Source organism: Rhipicephalus microplus, unplaced genomic scaffold, assembly GCF_043290135.1.
Source record: "Rhipicephalus microplus isolate Deutch F79 unplaced genomic scaffold, USDA_Rmic scaffold_12, whole genome shotgun sequence".
NCBI lineage: Eukaryota > Metazoa > Arthropoda > Arachnida > Ixodida > Ixodidae > Rhipicephalus > Rhipicephalus microplus.
In genome coordinates this window covers 4,851,903-4,876,022 of record NW_027464585.1, presented here as the reverse complement: position 1 = coordinate 4,876,022, position 24,120 = coordinate 4,851,903, and positions in this window count along the sequence as shown.

Genomic DNA, 24,120 nt, shown 5'->3' with positions numbered 1-24,120 from the left:
GTTTCTACTTGTGGAGTTTCTAGTTGTGGAGTTTTTAGTTGCGGAGTTTCTTGTTGCGGAGTTTCAGGTTGTGGAGTTTCTAGCTGTGGAGTTTGTAGTTGTGGAGTATCTAGTTGTGGAGTTTCAAGTTGAGGAGTTTTTAGTTGTGGATTTTGAAGTTGTAGAGTTCCTAGTTGCGGAGTTTCTAGTGGTGGAGTTTCTAGTTGTTGAGTTTTTAGTTCTGAGTTTCTAGTCGCGAAGTCTCAAGTTGTGGAGTTTTTAGCTGTGGAGTTTCTAGTTGCGGAGTTTCTAGTTGAGGAGTTTCTAGTTGCGGAGTTACCAGCTGTGGAGTTTCTAGTTGCGGAGTCTCTAGTTGTGCAGTCTCTAGTTTTTGAGTTGCTATTTGTGAAGTTTCTAGTTGTGGGGTTTCTAGCTGTGTAGTTTCTAGTTGCGGAGTTTCTAGTTGCAGAGTTTCTAGTTGCGGAGTTTCTAGTTGCAGAGATTCTAGTTGTGGAGTTTCTAGTTGGGGAGTTTCTAGTTGTTGAGCTTCTAGTTGTGAAGTTTATAGTTCTGGGGTTTCTAGCTGTGGAGTTTCTAGTTGCGGAGTTTCTAGTTGCGGAGTTTCTAGTTGCGGAGTTTCTAGTTGCAGAGTTTCTAGTTGTGGAGTTTCTAGTTGTGGAGTTTCTAGTTGTGGAGTTTCAAGTTGTGGAATATATAGGTGTCCAGTTTCTAGTTGTCGAGTGTCTAGTTGTGGAGTTTCTAGTTGCGGAGTTTCTAGTTGTGGAGTTTCTACTTGTGAAGTTTCTAGTTGTGGAGTTTTGAGTTGCGGAGTTTCTGGTTTCGGAGTTTCATGTTGTGGAGTTTCTAGTGGTGGAGTTTGTAGTTGTGGAGTATCTTGTTGTTGAGTTTCTAGTTGACGAGTTTCTATTTGCGAAGTCTCAAGTTGTGGAGTTTCTAGCTGTGGAGTTTCTAGTTGCGGAGTTTGTAGCTGCGGAGTTTCTAGTTGCAGAGTTTCTAGTTGTGGAGATTCTAGTGTCCGAGTTTCTAGTTGCGAAGTCTCAAGTTGTGGAGTTTCTAGCTGTGGCGTTTCTAGTTGTGGAGTTTCTAGTTGCGGAGTTTCTAGTTGCGGAGTTTCTAGTTGTGGAGTTTCTAGTTGTGGAATTTGTAGTTGTGGAGTATGTAGTTGTGGTGTTTCAAGTTGTGGAGTTTCTAGCTGTGGAGTTTCTAGTTGCGGAGTTTCTAGTTGCAGAGTTTCTAGTTGCCGAGTTTTCTAGTTGTGGAGATTCTAGTGGCGGAGTTTCAAGTTGTGGAGTTTCTAGTTGCGGAGTTACTAGCTGTGGAGTTTGTAGAGGCGGAGTTTCTAGTTGTGCAGTCTCTAGTTGTTGAGTTGCTAGTTGTGAAGTATATAGTTGTTGGGTTTCTAGCTGTGGAGTTTCTAGTTGCGGAGTTTCTAGTTGCAAAGTTTCTAGTTGCGAAGTTTCTAGTTGCAGAGATTCTAGTTGTGGAGTTTCTAGTTGGGGAGTTTCTAGTTGCGGAATTTGTAGTTGTGGAGTATCTATATGTTGGGTTTCAAGTTGTGGAGTTTCTAGCTGTGGAGTTTCTAGTGGATGAGTTTCCAGTTGACGAGTTTCTATTTGCGAAGTCTCAAGTTGTGGAGTTTCTAGCTGTAAAGTTTCTAGTTGCAGAGTTTCTAGTTGCGAAGTTTCCAGTTGTGGAGTTTCCAGTTGTGGAACTTCAATCTGTGTAGTTTCTAGTTGTGGAGTCTCAATTTTGGAGTTCCTAGTTGTGGAGTCTCTAGTTGTCGAGTTTCTAGTTGTAGAGTGTCAATTTGTGTAGTTTCTAGTTGTGAAGTTTCTAGTTGTGGAGTTTGTAGTTGGAGATCTTAGTTTTCGAGCTTCTAGTTGTAGATTTTCTATTTGCAGAGTTCCTAGCTGTTGAGTTTCTAGTTGTGGAAATTCTAGCTGTGGAGTTTCTCCTTATGGAATCTCTAGTCGAGGAGTTTCTTGTTGTGTAGTTTCTATCTGAGGAGTTTCTAAATGCAAAGTCTCTAGTTGTGCAGTCTCTAGTTGTGGAGTTTCTATTTGTGGAGTTTCTTGTTGGGGAGTTTCTAGTTGTGAAGTTTCTAGTTGTGGATTTTCTAGTTGCGGAGTTTCTAGTTGCGGAGTTTCCAGTTGGGGAGTTTCTACTTGAGTTTATAGTTGTGGATTTTCTAGTTGCAGAGTTTCGATTTGCAGAGTTTCAAATTGTGGAGTTTCTAGTTGCGGAGTTTCTAGCTGCGGAGTTTCTAGTTGCGGAGTCTCTAGTTGTGCAGTCTCTATTTGTTGAGTTTCTAGTTGTGAAGTTTATAGTTGAGGGGTTTCTAGCTGTGGAGTTTTTAGTTGCGGAATTTCTATTTGCAGAGTTTCTAGTTGTGGAGTTTCTAGTTGTGGAGTTTCTAGCTGTGGAAATTCTAGTTGCGGAGCTTCTAGTTGCGGAGTTTCTAGTTGTGGAGTTTCTAATTGCGGAGTTTCTAGTTGCAGAGTTTCACGTTGCGGAGTTTGCTAGTTGTGGAGTTTCAAGTTGAGGAGTTTCAAGTTGCGGAGTTTCAAGTTGTGGAGTTTCTAGTTGGGGAGTTTCTAGTTGTGGAGTTTGTAGTTGTGGAGTATCTAGTTGTGGAGTTTCAAATTGTGGAGTTTCTAGTTGTGGATTTTGAAGTTGTAGAGTTTCTAGTTGCAGAGTGTCTAGTTGGGAGTTTCTAGTTGCGGAGTTTTCTAGTTGCGGAGTCTGTAGTTGTGGAGTTGCTAGTTGTGGAGTTTCTAGTGGTGGATTTTCTAGCTGTGGAGTTTCTAGTTGCGGAGTTTCAAGTTGCAGAGTTTCTAGTTGTGGACTTTCTAGCTGTGGAGTTTCCAGTTGTAGAGTTTATAGGTGTGGAGTTTCTATTTGTGGAGTTTCTAGTGGTCGGGTTTCTAGTTGCGGAGTTTCTAGTTGTGGAGTTTCTAGTTGTGGATTTTCTAGTTGTGGAGTTTTTAGCTGCAGGGTTTCTAGTTGCAGAGTTTCTGGTTGTGGAGTTTCAAGTTGTGTAGTTTCAATCTGTGTAGTTTCTAGTTGTGGAGTCTCAATTTGTGAAGTTCCTAGTTGTGGAGTCTCTAGTTGGGGAGTTTCTAGTTGTGGAGTGTCTATTTGTGGAATTTCTAGTTGTGAAGTTTCTAGTTGTGGAGTTTCTAGTTGGAGTTTTTAGTTTTCGAGTTTCTAGTTGTAGATTTTCTATTTGCAGAGTTCCTAGTTGTGGAGTTTCTAGTTGAGGGGTTTCTAGTTGTGGAAATTCTAGCTGTGGAGTTTCTACTTATGGAATCTCTAGTCGTGGAGTTTCTAGTTGTGTAGTTTCTATCTGAGGAGTTTCTAAATGCAAAGTCTGTAGTTGTGCAGTCTCTAGTTGCAGAGTTTCTAGTTGTGGAATTTCTTGTTGGGGAGTTACTAGTTGGGAAGTTTCCAGTTGTGGATTTTCTAGTTGCGCAGTTTCTAGTTGCGGAGTTTCCAGTTGGGGAGTTTCTACTTGAGTTAATAGTTGTGGATTTTCTAGTTGCAGAGTTTCGAGTTGCAGAGTTTCTATTTGCAGAGTTTCTAGTTGCGGAGTTTTTAGCTGCAGAGTTTCTAGCTGTGGAGTTTCAAGTTGTGGAGTTTCTAGTTGTGGAGTTTTAGTTGTGGCGTTTCCAGTTGAGGAATATATAGGTGTAGAGTTTGTAGTTGTTGAGTTTCTAGTTGTCGGGTTTCTAGATGCAGAATTTCTAGTTGTGGAGTGTCTAGTTGTGGAGCTTTTAGTTGAAGAGTCTCTAGTTGTTAAGTCTCTAGCTGTAGAAATTCTAGTTGTGGAGTTTGTAGTTGCAGAGTTTGTTGTTGCGGAGTTTCTAGATGTGGTTTTTCTAGTTGTAGAGTTTCTAGCTGTGGAGTTTCTAGTTGCGGAATATGTAGTTGCAGAGTTTCTAGTTGCGGAGTTTTCTAGTTGTGGAGTTTCTAGTTGTGCAGTCTCTAGTTGTTGAGTTTCTTGTTGTGAAGTTTATAGTTGTGGGGTTTGTAGCTGTGGAGTTTCTAGTTGCGAATTTTCTAGTTGCAGAGTTTTTAGTTGCGGAGTTTCTAGTTGCAGAGTTTCTAGTTGCAGTGTTTCAAGTTGTGGAATTTATAGGTGTAGAGTTTCTAGTTGTTGAGTGTCTAGTTGTGGAGTTTCTAGTTGCGGAGTTTCTAGTTGTGGAGTTTCTAGTTGTGGAGTTTCTAGTTGTGGAGTTTTAGTTGTGGAGTTTCAAGTTGAGGAATTTATAGGTGTGGAGTTTGTAGTTGTTGAGTTTCTAGTTGTCGGGTTTCTAGTTGCGGAGTTTCTAGTTGTGGAGTGTCTAGTTGTGGAGCTTTTAGTTGCGGAGTCTCTAGTTGTTGAGTCTCTAGCTGCGAAGTCTCAAGTTGTGGAGTTTCTAGCTGTGGAGTTTCTAGTTGCAGAGTTTCTAGTTTTGAAATTTGTAGTTGTGGAGTATCGTGTTGTGGTGTTTCAAGTTGTGGAGTTTCTAGCTGTGGAGTTTGTAGTTGTGGAGTTTCTAGTGTCAGAGTTTCTAGTTGCGGAGTTTTCTAGTTGTGGAGATTCTAGTGGCGGAGTTTCAAGTTGTGAAGTTTCTAGTTGCGGAGTTACTAGCTGTGGAGTTTCTAGGTGCGGAGTCTCTAGTTGTGCTGTCTATAGTTGTTGAGTTGCTAGTTGTGAAGTTTATAGTTGTGGGGTTTCTAGCTGTGGAGTGTCTAGTTGCGGGGTTTGTAGTGGCAGAGTTTTTAGTTTCGGAGTTTCTAGTTGCAGAGATTCTAGTTGTGGAGTTTCTAGTTGCGGAGTTTCTAGTTGCGGAGTTTCTAGTTGGGGAGTTTCTAGTTGCGGAATTTGTAGTTGTGGAGTTTCTAGTTGTGGTGTTTCAAGTTGTGGAGTATCTATTTGTCGGGTATGAAGTTGTGGAATTTCTAGTTGTGGAGTTTGTAGCTGTGGAGTTTCTAGTGGTTCAGTTTCCAGTTGACGAGTTTCTATTTGCGAAGTCTCAAGTTGTGGAGTTTCTAACCCTAAAGTTTGTAGTTGCAGAGTTTCTAGTTGCGGAGTTTCGAGTTGTGGAGTTTCTAGTTGTTGAATTCGTAGTTGTGGATTATCTAGTTGTGGAGTTTCTAGTTGTGCAGACTCTAGTTGTTGATTTTCTTGTTGTGAAGTTTATAGTTGTGGCGTTTCTAGCTCTGGAGTTTCTAGTTGCGAATTTTCTAGTTGCAGAGTTTTTAGTTGCGGAGTTTCTAGTTGCAGAGTTTCTAGTTGTGGAGTTTCTAGTTGGGGAGATTCGAGTTGCACAGTTACAAGTTGTGGAGTTTCTAGTTAAGGAGTTTAAGTTGCGGAGTTTCTAGTTGTGGAGTTTCCAGTTGTGGAGTTTCTAGTTGTGGAATTTGTAGTTGTTGAGTATCTAGTTGTGGTGTTTTAAGTTGTGAAGTTTCTAGCTGTGGAGTTTCTAGTTGCGGAGTATCTAGTTGCAGAGTATCTAGTTGCGGAGTTTCTAGTTGTGGAGTTTCTACTTGTGGAGTTCCTAGTTGTGTAGTTTTTAGTTGCGGAGTTTCTTGTTGTTGAGTTTCAGGTTGTGGAGTTTCTAGCTGCGGAGTTTGTAGTTGTGGAGCATCTAGTTGTGGAGTTTCAAGTTGAGGAGTTTTAAGTTGTGGAAATTCTAGTTGCGGAGCTTCTAGTTGCGGAGTTTCTAGTTGTGGAGTTTCTAGTTGTGGAATTCGTAGTTGTGGAATATCTAGTTGTGGTGTTTCAAATAGTGAAGTTTCTGCTGTGGAGTTTCTTATTGCGGAGTTTCTAGTTGCAGAGTTTCACGTTGCGGAGTTTCCTAGTTTTGGAGTTTCTAGTTGCGGAGTTTCCAGTTGCGGAGTTTTCTAGTTGCGGAGTCTGTAGTTGTGGAGTTGCTAGTTGTGGAGTTTCTAGTGGTGGATTTTCTAGCTGTGGAGTTTCTAGTTGCGGAGTTTCCAGTTGCAGAGTTTCTAGTTGTGGACTTTCTAGCTGTGGAGTTTCCAGTTGTGGAATTTCTAGTTGTGGAGTTTCTAGCTGTGGAGTTTCAAGTTGTGGAATTTATAGGTGTGGAGTTTCTATTTGTGGAGTTTCTAGTTGCGCAGTTTCTAGTTGTGGAGTTTCTAGTTTTGGATTTTCTAGTTGTGGAGTTTTTAGTTGCGGAGTTTCTGGTTGCGGAGTTTCTGGTTGTGGAGTTTCAAGTTGTGTAGTTTCAATCTGTATAGTTTCTAGTTGTGGAGTTTCACTTTGTGGAGTTTTTAGTTGCGGAGTTTCTAGTTGCGGAGTTTCTGGTTGTGGAGTTTCAAGTTGTGTAATTTCAATCTGTGTAGTTTCTAGTTGTGGAGTCTCAATTTGTGGAGTTCCTAGTTGTGGAGTCTCTAGTTGTGGAGTTTCTAGTTGTGGAGTGTCCATTTGTGGAGTTTCTAGTTGTGAAGTTTCTAGTTGTGGAGTTTCTAGTTGGAGTTTTTAGTTTTAGAGTTTCTAGTTGTAGATTTTCTATTTGCAGAGTTCCTAGTTGTGGAGTTTCTAGTTGAGGGGTTTCTAGTTGTGGAAATTCTAGCTGTAGAGTTTCTACTTATAGAATCTCTAGTCGTGGTGTTTTTAGTTGTGTAGTTTCTATCTGAGGAGTTTCTAATTGCAAAGTCTCTAGTTGTGCAGTCTCTAGTTGTGGAGTTTCTTGTTGTGGAGTTTCTAGTTGTGGAGTTTTTTGTTGGGGAGTTTCTAGTTGTGAAGTTTCTAGTTGTGGATTTTCTAGTTGCGGAGTTTCTAGTTGCGGAGTTTCCAGTTGGGGAGTCTCTACTTGAAATTATAGTTGTGGATTTTCTAGTTGCAGAGTTTCGAGTTGCAGAGTTTCAAGTTGTGGAGTTTCTAGTTACGGAGTTTCTAGTTGAGGGGTTTCTAGCTGTGGAGTTACTAGTTGCGGAGTTTCTTTTTGCAGAGTTTCTAGTTGCTGAGTTTCTAGTTGCAGAGTTTCTAGTTGTGGAGTTTGTAGTAGTGGACTTTTAGTTGTGGAGTTTCAAGTTGAAGAATTTATAGGTGTGGAGTTTCTAGTTGTTGAGTTTCTAGTTGTCGGGTTTCTAGTTGCGGAGTTTCTAGTTGTGGAGTGTCTAGTTGTGGAGCTTTTAGCTGAGGAGTCTCTAGTTGTTGAGTCTCTAGCTGTGGAAATTCTAGTTGTGGAGTTTCTAGTTGCAGAGTTTGTTGTTGCGGAGTTTCTAGATGTGGTGTTTCTAGTTGTGGAGTTTCTGGCTGTGGAGTTTCCAGTTGCGGAGTTTCTAGTTGTGGAGTTTCTAGTTGTGAGGTTCGTAGTTGTGGAGTTTCTAGTGGTGGAGTTTCTAGTTGTGGAGTCTCTAGTTGTGGAGTTTTTAGTTGTGGAGTTTCTAGTTGCGAACTCTCAAGTTGTGGAGTTTCTAGTTGTGGAGTTTCCAGTTGTGGAGTTTCTAGTTGTGGAATTTGTAGTTGTGGAGTATCTGGTTGTGGTGTTTTAAGTAGTGAAGTTTCTAGCTGTGGAGTTTCTAGTTGTGGAGTATCTAGTTGCAGAGTTTCTAGTTGCGGAGTTTCTAGTTGCGGAGTTTCTACTTGTGGAGTTTCTAGTTGTGGAGTTTTTAGTTGCGGAGTTTCTTGTTGCGGAGTTTCAGGTTGTGGAGTTTCTAGCTGTGGAGTTTGTAGTTGTGGAGTATCTAGTTGTGGAGTTTCAAGTTGAGGAGTTTTTAGTTGTGGATTTTGAAGTTGTAGAGTTCCTAGTTGCGGAGTTTCTAGTGGTGGAGTTTCTAGTTGTTGAGTTTTTAGTTCTGAGTTTCTAGTCGCGAAGTCTCAAGTTGTGGAGTTTCTAGCTGTGGAGTTTCTAGTTGCGGAGTTTCCAGTTGTGGAGTTTCTAGTTGCGGAATTTGTAGTTATGGAATATCTAGTTGTGTTGTTTCAAGTTGCGGAGTCTGTAGTTGTGGAGTATCTATTTGTTGGGTTTCAACTTGTGGAGTTTCTAGTTGTGGAATTTCTGGTTGTTGGGTTTCTAGTTGCCGAGTTTCTAGTTGCGAAGTCTCAAGTTGTGGAGTTTCTAGCTGTGGAAATTCTAGTTGCGGAGCTTCTAGTTGCGGAGTTTCTAGTTGTGGAGTTTCTAATTGCGGAGTTTCTAGTTGCAGAGTTTCACGTTGCGGAGTTTGCTAGTTGTGGAGTTTCTAGTTGAGGAGTTTCTAGTTGCGGAGTTTCAAGTTGTGGAGTTTCTAGTTTGGGAGTTTCTAGTTGTGGAGTTTGTAGTTGAGGAGTATCTAGTTGTGGAGTTTCAAATTGTGGAGTTTCTAGTTGTGGATTTTGAAGTTGTAGAGTTTCTAGTTGCAGAGTGTCTAGTTGGGAGTTTCTAGTTGCGGAGTTTTCTAGTTGCGGAGTCTGTAGTTGTGGAGTTGCTAGTTGTGGAGTTTCTAGTTGTGGATTTTCTAGCTGTGGAGTTTCTAGTTGCGGAGTTTCTAGTTGCTGAGTTTCTAGTTGTGGACTTTCTACCTGCGGAGTTTCCAGTTGTAGAGTTTATAGGTGTGGAGTTTCTATTTGTGGAGTTTCTAGTGGTCGGGTTTCTAGTTGCGGAGTTTCTAGTTGTGGAGTTTCTAGTTGTGGATTTTCTAGTTGTGGAGTTTTTAGTTGCAGGGTTTCTAGTTGCAGAGTTTCTGGTTGTGGAGTTTCTAGTGGGAGTTTTTAGTTTTCGAGTTTCTAGTTGTAGATGTTCTATTTGCAGAGTTCCTAGTTGTGGAGTTCTATTTGAGGGGTTTCTAGTTGTGGAAATTCTAGCTGTGGAGTTCTACTTATGGAATCTCTAGTCGTGGAGTTTCTAGTTGTGTAGTTTCTATCTGAGGAGTTTCTAAATGCAAAGTCTCTAGTTGTGCAGTCTCTAGTTGCAGAGTTTCTAGTTGTGGAGTTTCTAGTTGTGGAGTTTCTTGTTGGGGAGTTACTAGTTGGGAAGTTTCCAGTTGTGGATTTTCTAGTTGCGCAGTTTCTAGTTGCGGAGTTTCCAGTTAGGGAGTTTCTACTTGAGTTAATAGTTGTGGATTTTCTAGTTGCAGAGTTTCGAGCTGCAGAGTTTCTATTTGCAGAGTTTCTAGTTGCGGAGTTTTCAGCTGCAGAGTTTCTAGCTGTGGAGTTTCTAGTTGTGGAGTTTCTAGTTGTGGAGTTTCAGTTGTGGCGTTTCCAGTTGAGGAATATATAGGTGTGGAGTTTGTAGTTGTTGAGTTTCTAGTTGTCGGATTTCTAGTTGCAGAATTTCTAGTTGTGGAGTGTCTAGTTGTGGAGCTTTTAGTTGAAGAGTCTCTAGTTGTTAAGTCTCTAGCTGTGGAAATTCTAGTTGTGGAGTTTGTAGTTGCAGAGTTTGTTGTTGCGGAGTTTCTAGATGTGGTTTTTCTAGTTGTAGAGTTTCTAGCTGTGGAGTTTCTAGTTGCGGAGTATGTAGTTGCAGAGTTTCTAGTTGCGGAGTTTTCTAGTTGTGGAGTTTCTAGTTGTGCAGTCTCTAGTTGTTGAGTTTCTTGTTGTGAAGTTTATAGTTGTGGGGTTTGTAGTTGTGGAATTTATAGGTGTAGAGTTTATAGTTGTTGAGTGTCTAGTTGTGGAGTTTCTAGTTGCGGAGTTTCTAGTTGAGGAGTTTCTAGTTGTGGAGTTTCTAGTTGTGGAGTTTTAGTTGTGGAGTTTCAAGTTGAGGAATTTATAGGTGTGGAGTTTGTAGTTGTTGAGTTTCTAGTTGTCGGGTTTCTAGTTGCGGAGTTTCTAGTTGTGGAGTGTCTAGTTGTGGAGCTTTTAGTTGAGGAGTCTCTAGTTGTTGAGTCTCTAGCTGCGGAAATTGTAGTTGTGGAGTTTCTAGTTGCAGAGTTTGTGGTTGCGGAGTTTCTAGATGTGGTTTTTCTAGTTGTAGAGTTTCTGGTTCTGGAGTTACCAGCTGCGGAGTTTCTCGTTGTGAGGTTTGTAGTTGTGGAGTTTCTAGTGGTGGAGTTTCTAGTTGTGGAGTCTCTAGTTGTGGAGTTTCTAGTTGTGGAGTTTTTAGTTGCGAACTCTCAAGTTGTGGAGTTTCTAGTTGTGGAGTTTCCAGCTGTGGAGTTTCTAGTTGTTGAGTTTCTAGTTGACGAGTTTCTATTTGCGAAGTCTCAAGTTGTGGAATTTCTAGCTGTGGAGTTTCTAGTTGCGGAGTTTGTAGTTGTGGAGTTTCCAGTTGCAGAGTTTTTAGTTGTGGAGATTCTAGTTGCCGAGTTTCTTGTTGCGAAGTCTCAAGTTGTGAAGTTTCTAGCTGTGGACTTTCTAGTTGCAGAGTTTCTAGTTTTGAAATTTGTAGTTGTGGAGTATCGTGTTGTGGTGTTTCAAGTTGTGGAGTTTCTAGCTGTGGAGTTTGTAGTTCTGGAGTTTCTAGTGTCAGAGTTTCTAGTTGCGGAGTTTTCTAGTTGTGGAGATTCTAGTGGCGGAGTTTCAAGTTGTGAAGTTTCTAGTGGCGGAGTTACTAGCTGTGGAGTTTCTAGGTGCGGAGTCTCTAGTTGTGCTGTCTATAGTTGTTGAGTTGCTAGTTGTGAAGTTTATAGTTGTGGGGTTTCTAGCTGTGGAGTGTCTAGTTGCGGGATTGGTTGTTGCAGAGTTTTTAGTTTCGGAGTTTCTAGTTGCAGAGATTCTAGTTGTGGAGTTTCTAGTTGTGGAGTTTCTACTTGTGGAGTTCCTAGTTGTGGAGTTTTTAGTTGCGGAGTTTCTTGTTGTTGAGTTTCAGGTTGTGGAGTTTTTAGCTGTGGAGTTTGTAGTTGTGGAGCATCTAGTTGTGGAGTTTCAAGTTGAGGAGTTTTTAGTTGTGGAAATTCTAGTTGCGGAGCTTCTAGTTGCGGAGTTTCTAGTTGTGGAGTTTCTAGTTGTGGAATTCGTAGTTGTGGAATATCTAGTTGTGGTGTTTCAAATAGTGAAGTTTCTGCTGTGGAGTTTCTAATTGCGGAGTTTCTAGTTGCAGAGTTTCACGTTGCGGAGTTTCCTAGTTTTGGAGTTTCTAGTTGCGGAGTTTCCAGTTGCGGAGTTTTCTAGTTGTGGACTTTCTAGCTGTGGAGTTTCCAGTTGTGGAATTTCTAGTTGTGGAGTTTCTAGCTGTGGAGTTTCAAGTTGTGGAATTTATAGGTGTGGAGTTTCTATTTGTGGAGTTTCTAGTGGTCGGGTTTCTAGTTGCGGAGTTTCTAGTTGTGGAGTTTCTAGTTGTGGATTTTCTAGTTGTGGAGTTTTTAGTTGCGGAGTTTCTGGTTGCGGAGTTTCTGGTTGTGGAGTTTCAAGTTGTGTAGTTTCAATCAGTATAGTTTCTAGTTGTGGAGTTTCACTTTGTGGAGTTTTTAGTTGCGGAGTTTCTAGTTGCGGAGTTTCTGGTTGTGGAGTTTCAAGTTGTGTAATTTCAATCTGTGTAGTTTCTAGTTGTGGAGTCTCAATTTGTGGAGTTCCTAGTTGTGGAGTCTCTAGTTGTGGAGTTTCTAGTTGTGGAGTGTCCATTTGTGGAGTTTCTAGTTGTGAAGTTTCTAGTTGTGGAGTTTCTAGTTGGAGTTTTTAGTTTTAGAGTTTCTAGTTGTAGATTTTCTATTTGCAGAGTTCCTAGTTGTGGAGTTTCTAGTTGAGTGGTTTCTAGTTGTGGAAATTCTAGCTGTAGAGTTTCTACTTATAGAATCTCTAGTCGTGGTGTTTTTAGTTGTGTAGTTTCTATCTGAGGAGTTTCTAAATGCAAAGTCTCTAGGTGTGCAGTCTCTAGTTGTGGAGTTTCTTGTTGTGGAGTTTCTAGTTGTGGAGTTTTTTGTTGGGGAGTTTCTAGTTGTGAAGTTTCTAGTTGTGGATTTTCTAGTTGCGGAGTTTCTAGTTGCGGAGTTTCCAGTTGGGGAGTCTCTACTTGAGTTTATAGTTGTGGATTTTCTAGTTGCAGAGTTTCGAGTTGCAGAGTTTCAAGTTGTGGAGTTTCTAGTTACGGAGTTTCTAGTTGAGGGGTTTCTAGCTGTGGAGTTTCTAGTTGCGGAGTTTCTTTTTGCAGAGTTTCTAGTTGCTGAGTTTCTAGTTGCAGAGTTTCTAGTTGTGGAGTTTCTAGTAGTGGACTTTTAGTTGTGGAGTTTCAAGTTGAAGAATTTATAGGTGTGGAGTTTCTAGTTGTTGAGTCTCTAGCTGTGGAAATTCTAGTTGTGGAGTTTCTAGTTGCAGAGTTTGTTGTTGCGGAGTTTCTAGATGTGGTGTTTCTAGTTGTGGAGTTTCTGGCTGTGGAGTTTCCAGTTGCGGAGTTTCTAGTTGTGGAGTTTCTAATTGCGGAGTTTCTAGTTGCAGAGTTTCACGTTGCGGAGTTTGCTAGTTGTGGAGTTTCTAGTTGAGGAGTTTCTAGTTGCGGAGTTTCAAGTTGTGGAGTTTCTAGTTGGGGAGTTTCTAGTTGTGGAGTTTGTAGTTGTGGAGTATCTAGTTGTGGAGTTTCAAATTGTGCAGTTTCTAGTTGTGGATTTTGAAGTTGTAGAGTTTCTAGTTGCAGAGTGTCTAGTTGGGAGTTTCTAGTTGCGGAGTTTTCTAGTTGCGGAGTCTGTAGTTGTGGAGTTGCTAGATGTGGAGTTTATAGTGGTGGATTTTCTAGCTGTGGAGTTTCTAGTTGCGGAGTTTCTAGTTGCAGAGTTTCTAGTTGTGGACTTTCTAGCTGTGGAGTTTCCAGTTGTAGAGTTTATAGGTGTGGAGTTTCTATTTGTGGAGTTTCTAGTGGTCGGGTTTCTAGTTGCGGAGTTTCTAGTTGTGGAGTTTCTAGTTGTGGATTTTCTAGTTGTGGAGTTTTTAGTTGCAGGGTTTCTAGTTGCAGAGTTTCTGGTTAAGGAGTTTCAAGTTGTGTAGTTTCAATCTGTGTAGTTTCTAGTTGTGGAGTCTATATTTGTGGAGTTCCTAGTTGTGGAGTCTCTAGTTGTGGAGTTTCTATTTGTGGAGTGTCCATTTGTGCAGTTTCTAGTTGTGAAGTTTCTAGTTGTGGAGTTTCTAGTTGGAGTTTTTAGTTTTCGAGTTTCTAGTTGTAGATTTTCTATTTGCAGAGTTCCTAGTTGTGGAGTTTCTAGTTGAGTGTTTCTAGTTGTGGAAATTCTAGCTGTGGAGTTTCTACTTATGGAATCTCTAGTCGTGGTGTTTTTAGTTGTGTAGTTTCTATCTGAGGAGTTTCTAAATGCAAAGTCTCTAGTTGTGAAGTCTCTTTTGTGGAGTTTCTAGTTGGGGAGTTTCTAGTTGTGGAGTTTTTTGTTGGGGAGTTTCTAGTTGTGAAGTTTCTAGTTGTGCATTATCTAGTTGCGGAGTTTCTAGTGGCGGAGTTTCCAGTTGGGGAGTTTCTACTTGAGTTTATAGTTGTGGATTTTCTAGCTGCGGAGTTTCGAGTTGCAGAGTTTCAAGTTGTGGAGTTTCTAGGTACGGAGTTTCTAGTTTAGGGGTTTCTAGCTGTGGAGTTTCGAGTTGTGGAGTTTCTAGTTGGGGAGATCCTAGTCGCCGAGTTTCTAGTTGTGGAGTTTCTAGTAGTGGACTTTTAGTTGTGGAGTTTCAAGTTGAGGAATTTATAGGTGTGGAGTTTCTGGTTGTTGAGTTTCTAGTTGTCGGGTTTCTAGTTGCGGAGTTTCTAGTTGTGGAGTGTCTAGTAGTGGAGCTTTTAGTTGAGGAGTCTCTAGTTGTTGAGTCTCTAGCTGTGGAAATTCTAGTTGTGGAGTTTCTGGTTGCAGAGTTTGTTGTTGCGGAGTTTCCAGATGTGGTGTTTCTAGTTGTGGAGTTTCTGGCTGTGGAGTTTCCAGTTGCGGAGTTTCTAGTGTTGGAGTTTCTAGTTGTGAGGTTCGTAGTTGTGGAGTTTCTAGTGGTGGAGTTTCTAGTTGTGGAGTCTCTAGTTGTAGAGTTTCTAGTTGTGGAGTTTTTAGTTGCGAACTCTCAAGTTGTAGAGTTTCTAGTTGTAGAGTTTCTAGCTGTGGAGTTTCTAGTTGTTGAGTTTCTAGTTGACGAGTTTCTATTTGCGAAGTCTCAAGTTGTGGAGTTTCTGCTTGTGGAGTTTCTAGTTGCGGAGTTGGTAGTTGCGGAGTTTCTAGTTGAAGAGTTTCTAGTTGTGGAGATTCTAGTGGCCGAGTTTCTTGTTGCGAAGTCTCAAGTTGTGGAGTTTCTAGCTGTAGAGTTTCTAGTTGTAAAGTTTTCAGTTGTGCAGTTTCCAGTTGTGGAATTTCTATCTGTGAAGTTTCAAGTTGTGGAGTCTCAATTTTTGAGTTCCTAGTTGTGAAGTCTCTAGTTGTGGTGTTTCTAGTTGTGGAGTGTCTATTTGTGGAGTTTCTAGTTGTGCAGTTTCTAGTTGTGGAGTTTCTAGTTGGAGTTTTTTTGTTTTCGAGTTTCTAGCTGTAGATTTTCTATTTCCAGTGTTCCTAGTTGCGGAGTTTCTAGTTGCAGAGTTTCTAGTTGTGGAGTTTCTAGTTGTGGAGTTTCTAGTTGTGGAGTTTTAGTTGAGGAGTTTCAAGTTGTGGAATTTATAGGTGTCGAGTTTCTAGTTGTTGAGTGTCTAGTTGTGGAGTTTCTAGTTGCGGAGTTTCTAGTTGTGGAGTTTCTACTTGTGGAGTTTCTAGTTGTGGAGTTTTTAGTTGCGGAGTTGCTGGTTGCGGAGTTTCAGGTTGTGGAGTTTCTAGTGGTGGAGTTTGTAGTTGTGGAGTATCTAGTTGTGGAGTTTCAAGTTGAGGAGTTTTTAGTTGTGGATTTTGAAGTTGTAGAGTTCCTAGTTGTGGAGTTTCTAGTGGTGGAGTTTCTAGTTGTTGAGTTTCTAGTTGCTGAGTTTCTAGTCGCGAAGTATCAAGTTGTGGAGTTTCTAGCTGTGGAGTTTCTAGTTGCGGAGTTTCCAGTTTTGGAGTTTCTAGTTGCGGAATTTGTAGTTGTGGAATTCGTAGTTGTGGAGTATCTAGTTGTGGTGTTTCAAGTAGTGAAGTTTCTAGCTGTGGAGTTTCTAATTGCGGAGTTTCTAGTTGCAGAGTTTCACGTTGCGGAGTTTTCTAGTTGTGGAGTTTCTAGTTTCGGAGTTTCTATTTGCGGAGTTTCAAGTTGTGGAGTATCTACTGTGGGAGTTTCTAGTTGTGGAGTCTGTAGTTGTGGAGTATCTATTTGTTGGGTTTCAACTTGTGGAGTTTCTAGTTGTGGAGTTTCTGGTTGTTGGGTTTCTAGTTGCCGAGTTTCTAGTTGCGAAGTCTCAAGTTGTTGAGTTTCTAGCTGTGGAAATTCTAGTTGCGAAGCTTCTAGTTGCTTAGTTTCTAGTTGTGGAATTCGTAGTTGTGGAGTATCTAGCTGTGGAAATTCTAGTTGTGGAGTTTCTAGTTGCAGAGTTTGTTTTTGCGGAGTTTCTAGATGTGGTTTTTCTAGTTGTAGAGTTTCTAGCTGTGGAGTTTCTAGTTGCGGAGTATGTAGTTGCAGAGTTTCTAGTTGCGGAGTTTTCTAGTTGTGGAGTTTCTAGTTGTGCAGTCTCTAGTTGTTGAGTTTCTTGTTGTGAAGTTTATAGTTGTGGGGTTTGTAGTTGTGGAATTTATAGGTGTAGAGTTTATAGTTGTTGAGTGTCTAGTTGTGGAGTTTCTAGTTGCGGAGTTTCTAGTTGTGGAGTTTCTAGTTGTGGAGTTTCTAGTTGTGGAGTTTTAGTTGTGGAGTTTCAAGTTGAGGAATTTATAGGTGTGGAGTTTGTAGTTGTTGAGTTTCTAGTTGTCGGGTTTCTAGTTGCGGAGTTTCTAGTTGTGGAGTGTCTAGTTGTGGAGCTTTTAGTTGAGGAGTCTCTAGTTGTTGAGTCTCTAGCTGCGGAAATTGTAGTTGTGGAGTTTCTAGTTGCAGAGTTTGTGGTTGCGGAGTTTCTAGATGTGGTTTTTCTAGTTGTAGAGTTTCTGGTTCTGGAGTTACCAGCTGCGGAGTTTCTCGTTGTGAGGTTTGTAGTTGTGGAGTTTCTAGTGGTGGAGTTTCTAGTTGTGGAGTCTCTAGTTGTGGAGTTTCTAGTTGTGGAGTTTTTAGTTGCGAACTCTCAAGTTGTGGAGTTTCTAGTTGTGGAGTTTCCAGCTGTGGAGTTTCTAGTTGTTGAGTTTCTAGTTGACGAGTTTCTATTTGCGAAGTCTCAAGTTGTGGAATTTCTAGCTGTGGAGTTTCTAGTTGCGGAGTTTGTAGTTGTGGAGTTTCCAGTTGCAGAGTTTTTAGTTGTGGAGATTCTAGTTGCCGAGTTTCTTGTTGCGAAGTCTCAAGTTGTGAAGTTTCTAGCTGTGGACTTTCTAGTTGCAGAGTTTCTAGTTTTGAAATTTGTAGTTGTGGAGTATCGTGTTGTGGTGTTTCAAGTTGTGGAGTTTCTAGCTGTGGAGTTTGTAGTTGTGGAGTTTCTAGTGTCAGAGTTTCTAGTTGCGGAGTTTTCTAGTTGTGGAGATTCTAGTGGCGGAGTTTCAAGTTGTGAAGTTTCTAGTGGCGGAGTTACTAGCTGTGGAGTTTATAGGTGCGGAGTCTCTAGTTGTGCTGTCTATAGTTGTTGAGTTGCTAGTTGTGAAGTTTATAGTTGTGGGGTTTCTAGCTGTGGAGTGTCTAGTTGCGGGATTGGTTGTTGCAGAGTTTTTAGTTTCGGAGTTTCTAGTTGCAGAGATTCTAGTTGTGGAGTTTCTAGTTGTGGAGTTTCTACTTGTGGAGTTCCTAGTTGTGGAGTTTTTAGTTGCGGAGTTTCTTGTTGTTGAGTTTCAGGTTGTGGAGTTTTTAGCTGTGGAGTTTGTAGTTGTGGAGCATCTAGTTGTGGAGTTTCAAGTTGAGGAGTTTTTAGTTGTGGAAATTCTAGTTGCGGAGCTTCTAGTTGCGGAGTTTCTAGTTGTGGAGTTTCTAGTTGTGGAATTCGTAGTTGTGGAATATCTAGTTGTGGTGTTTCAAATAGTGAAGTTTCTGCTGTGGAGTTTCTAATTGCGGAGTTTCTAGTTGCAGAGTTTCACGTTGCGGAGTTTCCTAGTTTTGGAGTTTCTAGTTGCGGAGTTTCCAGTTGCGGAGTTTTCTAGTTGTGGACTTTCTAGCTGTGGAGTTTCCAGTTGTGGAATTTCTAGTTGTGGAGTTTCTAGCTGTGGAGTTTCAAGTTGTGGAATTTATAGGTGTGGAGTTTCTATTTGTGGAGTTTCTAGTGGTCGGGTTTCTAGTTGCGGAGTTTCTAGTTGTGGAGTTTCTAGTTGTGGATTTTCTAGTTGTGGAGTTTTTAGTTGCGGAGTTTCTGGTTGCGGAGTTTCTGGTTGTGGAATTTCAAGTTGTGTAGTTTCAATCAGTATAGTTTCTAGTTGTGGAGTTTCACTTTGTGGAGTTTTTAGTTGCGGAGTTTCTAGTTGCGGAGTTTCTGGTTGTGGAGTTTCAAGTTGTGTAATTTCAATCTGTGTAGTTTCTAGTTGTGGAGTCTCAATTTGTGGAGTTCCTAGTTGTGGAGTCTCTAGTTGTGGAGTTTCTAGTTGTGGAGTGTCCATTTGTGGAGTTTCTAGTTGTGAAGTTTCTAGTTGTGGAGTTTCTAGTTGGAGTTTTTAGTTTTAGAGTTTCTAGTTGTAGATTTTCTATTTGCAGAGTTCCTAGTTGTGGAGTTTCTAGTTGAGTGGTTTCTAGTTGTGGAAATTCTAGCTGTAGAGTTTCTACTTATAGAATCTCTAGTCGTGGTGTTTTTAGTTGTGTAGTTTCTATCTGAGGAGTTTCTAAATGCAAAGTCTCTAGGTGTGCAGTCTCTAGTTGTGGAGTTTCTTGTTGTGGAGTTTCTAGTTGTGGAGTTTTTTGTTGGGGAGTTTCTAGTTGTGAAGTTTCTAGTTGTGGATTTTCTAGTTGCGGAGTTTCTAGTTGCGGAGTTTCCAGTTGGGGAGTCTCTACTTGAGTTTATAGTTGTGGATTTTCTAGTTGCAGAGTTTCGAGTTGCAGAGTTTCAAGTTGTGGAGTTTCTAGTTACGGAGTTTCTAGTTGAGGGGTTTCTAGCTGTGGAGTTTCTAGTTGCGGAGTTTCTTTTTGCAGAGTTTCTAGTTGCTGAGTTTCTAGTTGCAGAGTTTCTAGTTGTGGAGTTTCTAGTAGTGGACTTTTAGTTGTGGAGTTTCAAGTTGAAGAATTTATAGGTGTGGAGTTTCTAGTTGTTGAGTTTCTAGTTGTCGGGTTTCTAGTTGCGGAGTTTCTAGTTGTGGAGTGTCTAGTTGTGGAGCTTTTAGCTGAGGAGTCTCTAGTTGTTGAGTCTCTAGCTGTGGAAATTCTAGTTGTGGAGTTTCTAGTTGCAGAGTTTGTTGTTGCGGAGTTTCTAGATGTGGTGTTTCTAGTTGTGGAGTTTCTGGCTGTGGAGTTTCCAGTTGCGGAGTTTCTAGTTGTGGAGTTTCTAATTGCGGAGTTTCTAGTTGCAGAGTTTCACGTTGCGGAGTTTGCTAGTTGTGGAGTTTCTAGTTGAGGAGTTTCTAGTTGCGGAGTTTCAAGTTGTGGAGTTTCTAGTTGGGGAGTTTCTAGTTGTGGAGTTTGTAGTTGTGGAGTATCTAGTTGTGGAGTTTCAAATTGTGCAGTTTCTAGTTGTGGATTTTGAAGTTGTAGAGTTTCTAGTTGCAGAGTGTCTAGTTGGGAGTTTCTAGTTGCGGAGTTTTCTAGTTGCGGAGTCTGTAGTTGTGGAGTTGCTAGATGTGGAGTTTATAGTGGTGGATTTTCTAGCTGTGGAGTTTCTAGTTGCGGAGTTTCTAGTTGCAGAGTTTCTAGTTGTGGACTTTCTAGCTGTGGAGTTTCCAGTTGTAGAGTTTATAGGTGTGGAGTTTCTATTTGTGGAGTTTCTAGTGGTCGGGTTTCTAGTTGCGGAGTTTCTAGTTGTGGAGTTTCTAGTTGTGGATTTTCTAGTTGTGGAGTTTTTAGTTGCAGGGTTTCTAGTTGCAGAGTTTCTGGTTAAGGAGTTTCAAGTTGTGTAGTTTCAATCTGTGTAGTTTCTAGTTGTGGAGTCTATATTTGTGGAGTTCCTAGTTGTGGAGTCTCTAGTTGTGGAGTTTCTAGTTGTGGAGTGTCCATTTGTGCAGTTTCTAGTTGTGAAGTTTCTAGTTGTGGAGTTTCTAGTTGGAGTTTTTAGTTTTCGAGTTTCTAGTTGTAGATTTTCTATTTGCAGAGTTCCTAGTTGTGGAGTTTCTAGTTGAGTGTTTCTAGTTGTGGAAATTTTAGCTGTGGAGTTTCTACTTATGGAATCTCTAGTCGTGGTGTTTTTAGTTGTGTAGTTTCTATCTGAGGAGTTTCTAAATGCAAAGTCTCTAGTTGTGAAGTCTCTTTTGTGGAGTTTCTAGTTGGGGAGTTTCTAGTTGTGGAGTTTTTGGTTGGGGAGTTTCTAGTTGTGAAGTTTCTAGTTGTGCATTATCTAGTTGCGGAGTTTCTAGTGGCGGAGTTTCCAGTTGGGGAGTTTCTACTTGAGTTTATAGTTGTGGATTTTCTAGCTGCGGAGTTTCGAGTTGCAGAGTTTCAAGTTGTGGAGTTTCTAGGTACGGAGTTTCTAGTTTAGGGGTTTCTAGCTGTGGAGTTTCGAGTTGTGGAGTTTCTAGTTGGGGAGATCCTAGTCGCCGAGTTTCTAGTTGTGGAGTTTCTAGTAGTGGACTTTTAGTTGTGGAGTTTCAAGTTGAGGAATTTATAGGTGTGGAGTTTCTGGTTGTTGAGTTTCTAGTTGTCGGGTTTCTAGTTGCGGAGTTTCTATTTGTGGAGTGTCTAGTAGTGGAGCTTTTAGTTGAGGAGTCTCTAGTTGTTGAGTCTCTAGCTGTGGAAATTCTAGTTGTGGAGTTTCCGGTTGCAGAGTTTGTTGTTGCGGAGTTTCCAGATGTGGTGTTTCTAGTTGTGGAGTTTCTGGCTGTGGAGTTTCCAGTTGCGGAGTTTCTAGTGTTGGAGTTTCTAGTTGTGAGGTTCGTAGTTGTGGAGTTTCTAGTGGTGGAGTTTCTAGTTGTGGAGTCTCTAGTTGTAGAGTTTCTAGTTGTGGAGTTTTTAGTTGCGAACTCTCAAGTTGTAGAGTTTCTAGTTGTAGAGTTTCTAGCTGTGGAGTTTCTAGTTGTTGAGTTTCTAGTTGACGAGTTTCTATTTGCGAAGTCTCAAGTTGTGGAGTTTCTGCTTGTGGAGTTTCTAGTTGCGGAGTTGGTAGTTGCGGAGTTTCTAGTTGAAGAGTTTCTAGTTGTGGAGATTCTAGTGGCCGAGTTTCTTGTTGCGAAGTCTCAAGTTGTGGAGTTTCTAGCTGTAGAGTTTCTAGTTGTAAAGTTTTCAGTTGTGCAGTTTCCAGTTGTGGAATTTCTATCTGTGAAGTTTCAAGTTGTGGAGTCTCAATTTTTGAGTTCCTAGTTGTGAAGTCTCTAGTTGTGGTGTTTCTAGTTGTGGAGTGTCTATTTGTGGAGTTTCTAGTTGTGCAGTTTCTAGTTGTGGAGTTTCTAGTTGGAGTTTTTTTGTTTTCGAGTTTCTAGCTGTAGATTTTCTATTTCCAGTGTTCCTAGTTGCGGAGTTTCTAGTTGCAGAGTTTCTAGTTGTGGAGTTTCTAGTTGTGGAGTTTCTAGTTGTGGAGTTTTAGTTGAGGAGTTTCAAGTTGTGGAATTTATAGGTGTCGAGTTTCTAGTTGTTGAGTGTCTAGTTGTGGAGTTTCTAGTTGCGGAGTTTCTAGTTGTGGAGTTTCTACTTGTGGAGTTTCTAGTTGTGGAGTTTTTAGTTGCGGAGTTGCTGGTTGCGGAGTTTCAGGTTGTGGAGTTTCTAGTGGTGGAGTTTGTAGTTGTGGAGTATCTAGTTGTGGAGTTTCAAGTTGAGGAGTTTTTAGTTGTGGATTTTGAAGTTGTAGAGTTCCTAGTTGTGGAGTTTCTAGTGGTGGAGTTTCTAGTTGTTGAGTTTCTAGTTGCTGAGTTTCTAGTCGCGAAGTATCAAGTTGTGGAGTTTCTAGCTGTGGAGTTTCTAGTTGCGGAGTTTCCAGTTTTGGAGTTTCTAGTTGCGGAATTTGTAGTTGTGGAATTCGTAGTTGTGGAGTATCTAGTTGTGGTGTTTCAAGTAGTGAAGTTTCTAGCTGTGGAGTTTCTAATTGCGGAGTTTCTAGTTGCAGAGTTTCACGTTGCGGAGTTTTCTAGTTGTGGAGTTTCTAGTTTCGGAGTTTCTATTTGCGGAGTTTCAAGTTGTGGAGTATCTACTGTGGGAGTTTCTAGTTGTGGAGTCTGTAGTTGTGGAGTATCTATTTGTTGGGTTTCAACTTGTGGAGTTTCTAGTTGTGGAGTTTCTGGTTGTTGGGTTTCTAGTTGCCGAGTTTCTAGTTGCGAAGTCTCAAGTTGTTGAGTTTCTAGCTGTGGAAATTCTAGTTGCGAAGCTTCTAGTTGCTTAGTTTCTAGTTGTGGAATTCGTAGTTGTGGAGTATCTAGCTGTGGAAATTCTAGTTGTGGAGTTTCTAGTTGCAGAGTTTGTTTTTGCGGAGTTTCTAGATGTGGTTTTTCTAGTTGTAGAGTTTCTAGCTGTGGAGTTTCTAGTTGCGGAGTATGTAGTTGCAGAGTTTCTAGTTGCGGAGTTTTCTAGTTGTGGAGTTTCTAGTTGTGCAGTCTCTAGTTGTTGAGTTTCTTGTTGTGAAGTTTATAGTTGTGGGGTTTCTAGCTGGGGAGTTTCTAGTTGCGAATCTTCTAGTTGCAGAGTTTTTAGTTGCGGAGTTTCTAGTTGCAGAGTTTTTATTTGTGGAGTTTCTAGTTGGGGAGACTCAAGTTGCAGAGTTTCTAGTTGTGGAGTTTCTAGTTAAGGAGTTTTAGTTGTGGAGTTTCAAGTTGTGGAATATATAGGTGTGGAGTTTCTAGTTGTTGAGTGCCTAGTTGTGGAGTTTCTAGCTGTGGAGTTTCTATTGGCGGAGTTTCTAGTTGTGGAGTTTCCATTTGTGGAGTTTCTAGTTGTGGACTTTGTAGTTGTGGAGTATCTAGTTGTGGTGTTTTAAGTTGTGAAGTTTCTAGCTGTGGAGTTTCTAGTTGCGGAGTATCTAGTTGCAGAGTTTCTAGTTGCGGAGTTTCTAGTTGTGGAGTTTCTACTTGTGGAGTTTCTAGTTGTGCAGTTTTTAGTTGCGGAGTTTCTTGTTGTGGAGTTTCAGGTTGTGGAGTTTCTAGCTGTGGAGTTTGTAGTTGTGGAGTATCTAGTTGTGGAGTTTCAGTGTTGAGGAGTTTTTAGTTGTGGATTTTGAAGTTGTAGAGTTCCTAGTTGTGGAGTTTCTAGTGGTGGAGTTTCTAGTTGTTGAGTTTCTAGTTCTGAGTTTCTAGTCGCGAAGTCTCAAGCTGTGGTGTTTCAAGCTGTGGTGTTTCTAGTTGCGGAGTTTCCAGTTGTGGAGTTTCTAGTTGCGGAATTTGTAGTTGTGGAGTATCTAGTTGTTGTGTTTCAAGTTGCGGAGTCTGTAGTTGTGGAGTATCTATTTGTTGGGTTTCAACTTGTGGAGTTTCTAGTTGTGGAGTTTCTGGTTGTTGGGTTTCTAGTTGTGGAGTTTCTAGTTGTGGAATTCGTAGTTGTAGAATATCTAGTTGTGGTGTTTCAAATAGTGAAGTTTCTAGCTGTGGAGTTTCTAATTGCGGAGTTTCTAGTTGCAGAGTTTCACGTTGCGGAGTTTGCTAGTTGTGGAGTTTCTAGTTGCGGAGTTTCTAGTTGCGGAGTTTCAAGCTGTGGAGTTTCTAGTTGGGGAGTTTGTAGTTGTGGAGTTGCTAGTTGTGGAGTTTCTAGTGGTGGATTTTCTAGCTGTGGAGTTTTTAGTGGCGGAGTTTCTAGTTGCAGAGTTTCTAGTTGTGGACTTTCTAGCTGTGGAGTTTCCAGTTGTGGAATTTCTAGTTGTGGAGTTTCTAGCTGTGGAGTTTCAAGTTGTGGAATTTATAGTTGTGGAGTTTCTAGTGGTCGGGTTTCTAGTGGTCGGGTTTCTAGTTGCGGAGTTTCTGGTTGTGGAGTTTCTAGTTGTGGATTTTCTAGTTGTGGAGTTTCTAGTTGCGGAGTTTTAGTTGCAGAGTTTCTAGTTGCGGAGTTTCTAGTTGCAGAGATTCTAGTTGTGGAGTTTCTAGTTGGGGAGTTTCTAGTTGTTGAGTTTCTAGTTGTGAAGTTTATAGTTGTGGGGTTTCTAGCTGTGGAGTTTCTAGTTGCTAAGTTTCTAGTGGCAGAGTTTCTAGTTGCGGAGTTTCTAGTTGAAGAGTTTCTAGTTGTGGAGTTTCTAGTTGTGGAGTTTCTAGTTGTGGAGTTTTAGTTGTGAAGTTTCAAGTTGTGGAATTTATAGGTGTCGAGTTTCTAGTTGTTGAGTGTCTAGTTGTGGAGTTTCTGGTTGCGGAGTTTCTAGTTGTGGAGTTTCTACTTGTGGAGTTTCTAGTTGTGGAGTTTTTAGTTGCGGAGTTTCTGGTTGCGGAGTTTCTAGTGGTGGAGTTTGTAGTTGTGGAGTATCTAGTTGTGGAGTTTCAAGTTGAGGAGTTTTTAGTTGTGGATTTTGAAGTTGTAGAGTTCCTAGTTGTGGAGTTTCTAGTGGTGGAGTTTCTAGTTGTTGAGTTTCTAGTTGCTGAGTTTCTAGTCGCGAAGTCTCAAGTTGTGGAGTTTCTAGCTGTGGAGTTTCTAGTTGCGGAGTTTCCAGTTGTGGAGTTTCTAGTTGCGGAATTTGTAGTTGTGGAATTCGTAGTTGTGGAGTATCTAGTTGTGGTGTTTCAAGTAGTGAAGTTTCTAGCTGTGGAGTTTCTAATTGCGGAGTTTCTAGTTGCAGAGTTTCACGTTGCGGAGTTTTCTAGTTGTGGAATTTCTAATTTCGGAGTTTCTATTTGCGGAGTTTCAAGTTGTGGAGTTTCTAGTTGGGGAGTTTCTAGTTGTGGAGTCCGTAGTTGAGGAGTATCTATTTGTTGGGTTTCAACTTGTGGAGTTTCTAGTTGTGGATTTTGAAGTTGTAGAGTTCCTAGTTGCAGAGTGTCTAGTTGGGAGTTTCTTGTGGCGGAGTTTTCTAGTTGCGGAGTCTGTAGTTGCAGAGTTTCTAGTTGTGGACTTTCTAGCTGTGGAGTTTCCAGTTGTGGAATTTCTAGTTGTGGAATTTGTAGTTGTGGAGTATCTATTTGTGGTGTTTCAAGTTGTGGAGTTTCTAGCTGTGGAGTTTCGAGTTGTGGAGCTTCTAGTGGCAGAGTTTCTAGTTGTGGATTTTTCTAGCTGTAAAGTTTCTAGTTGCGGAGTTT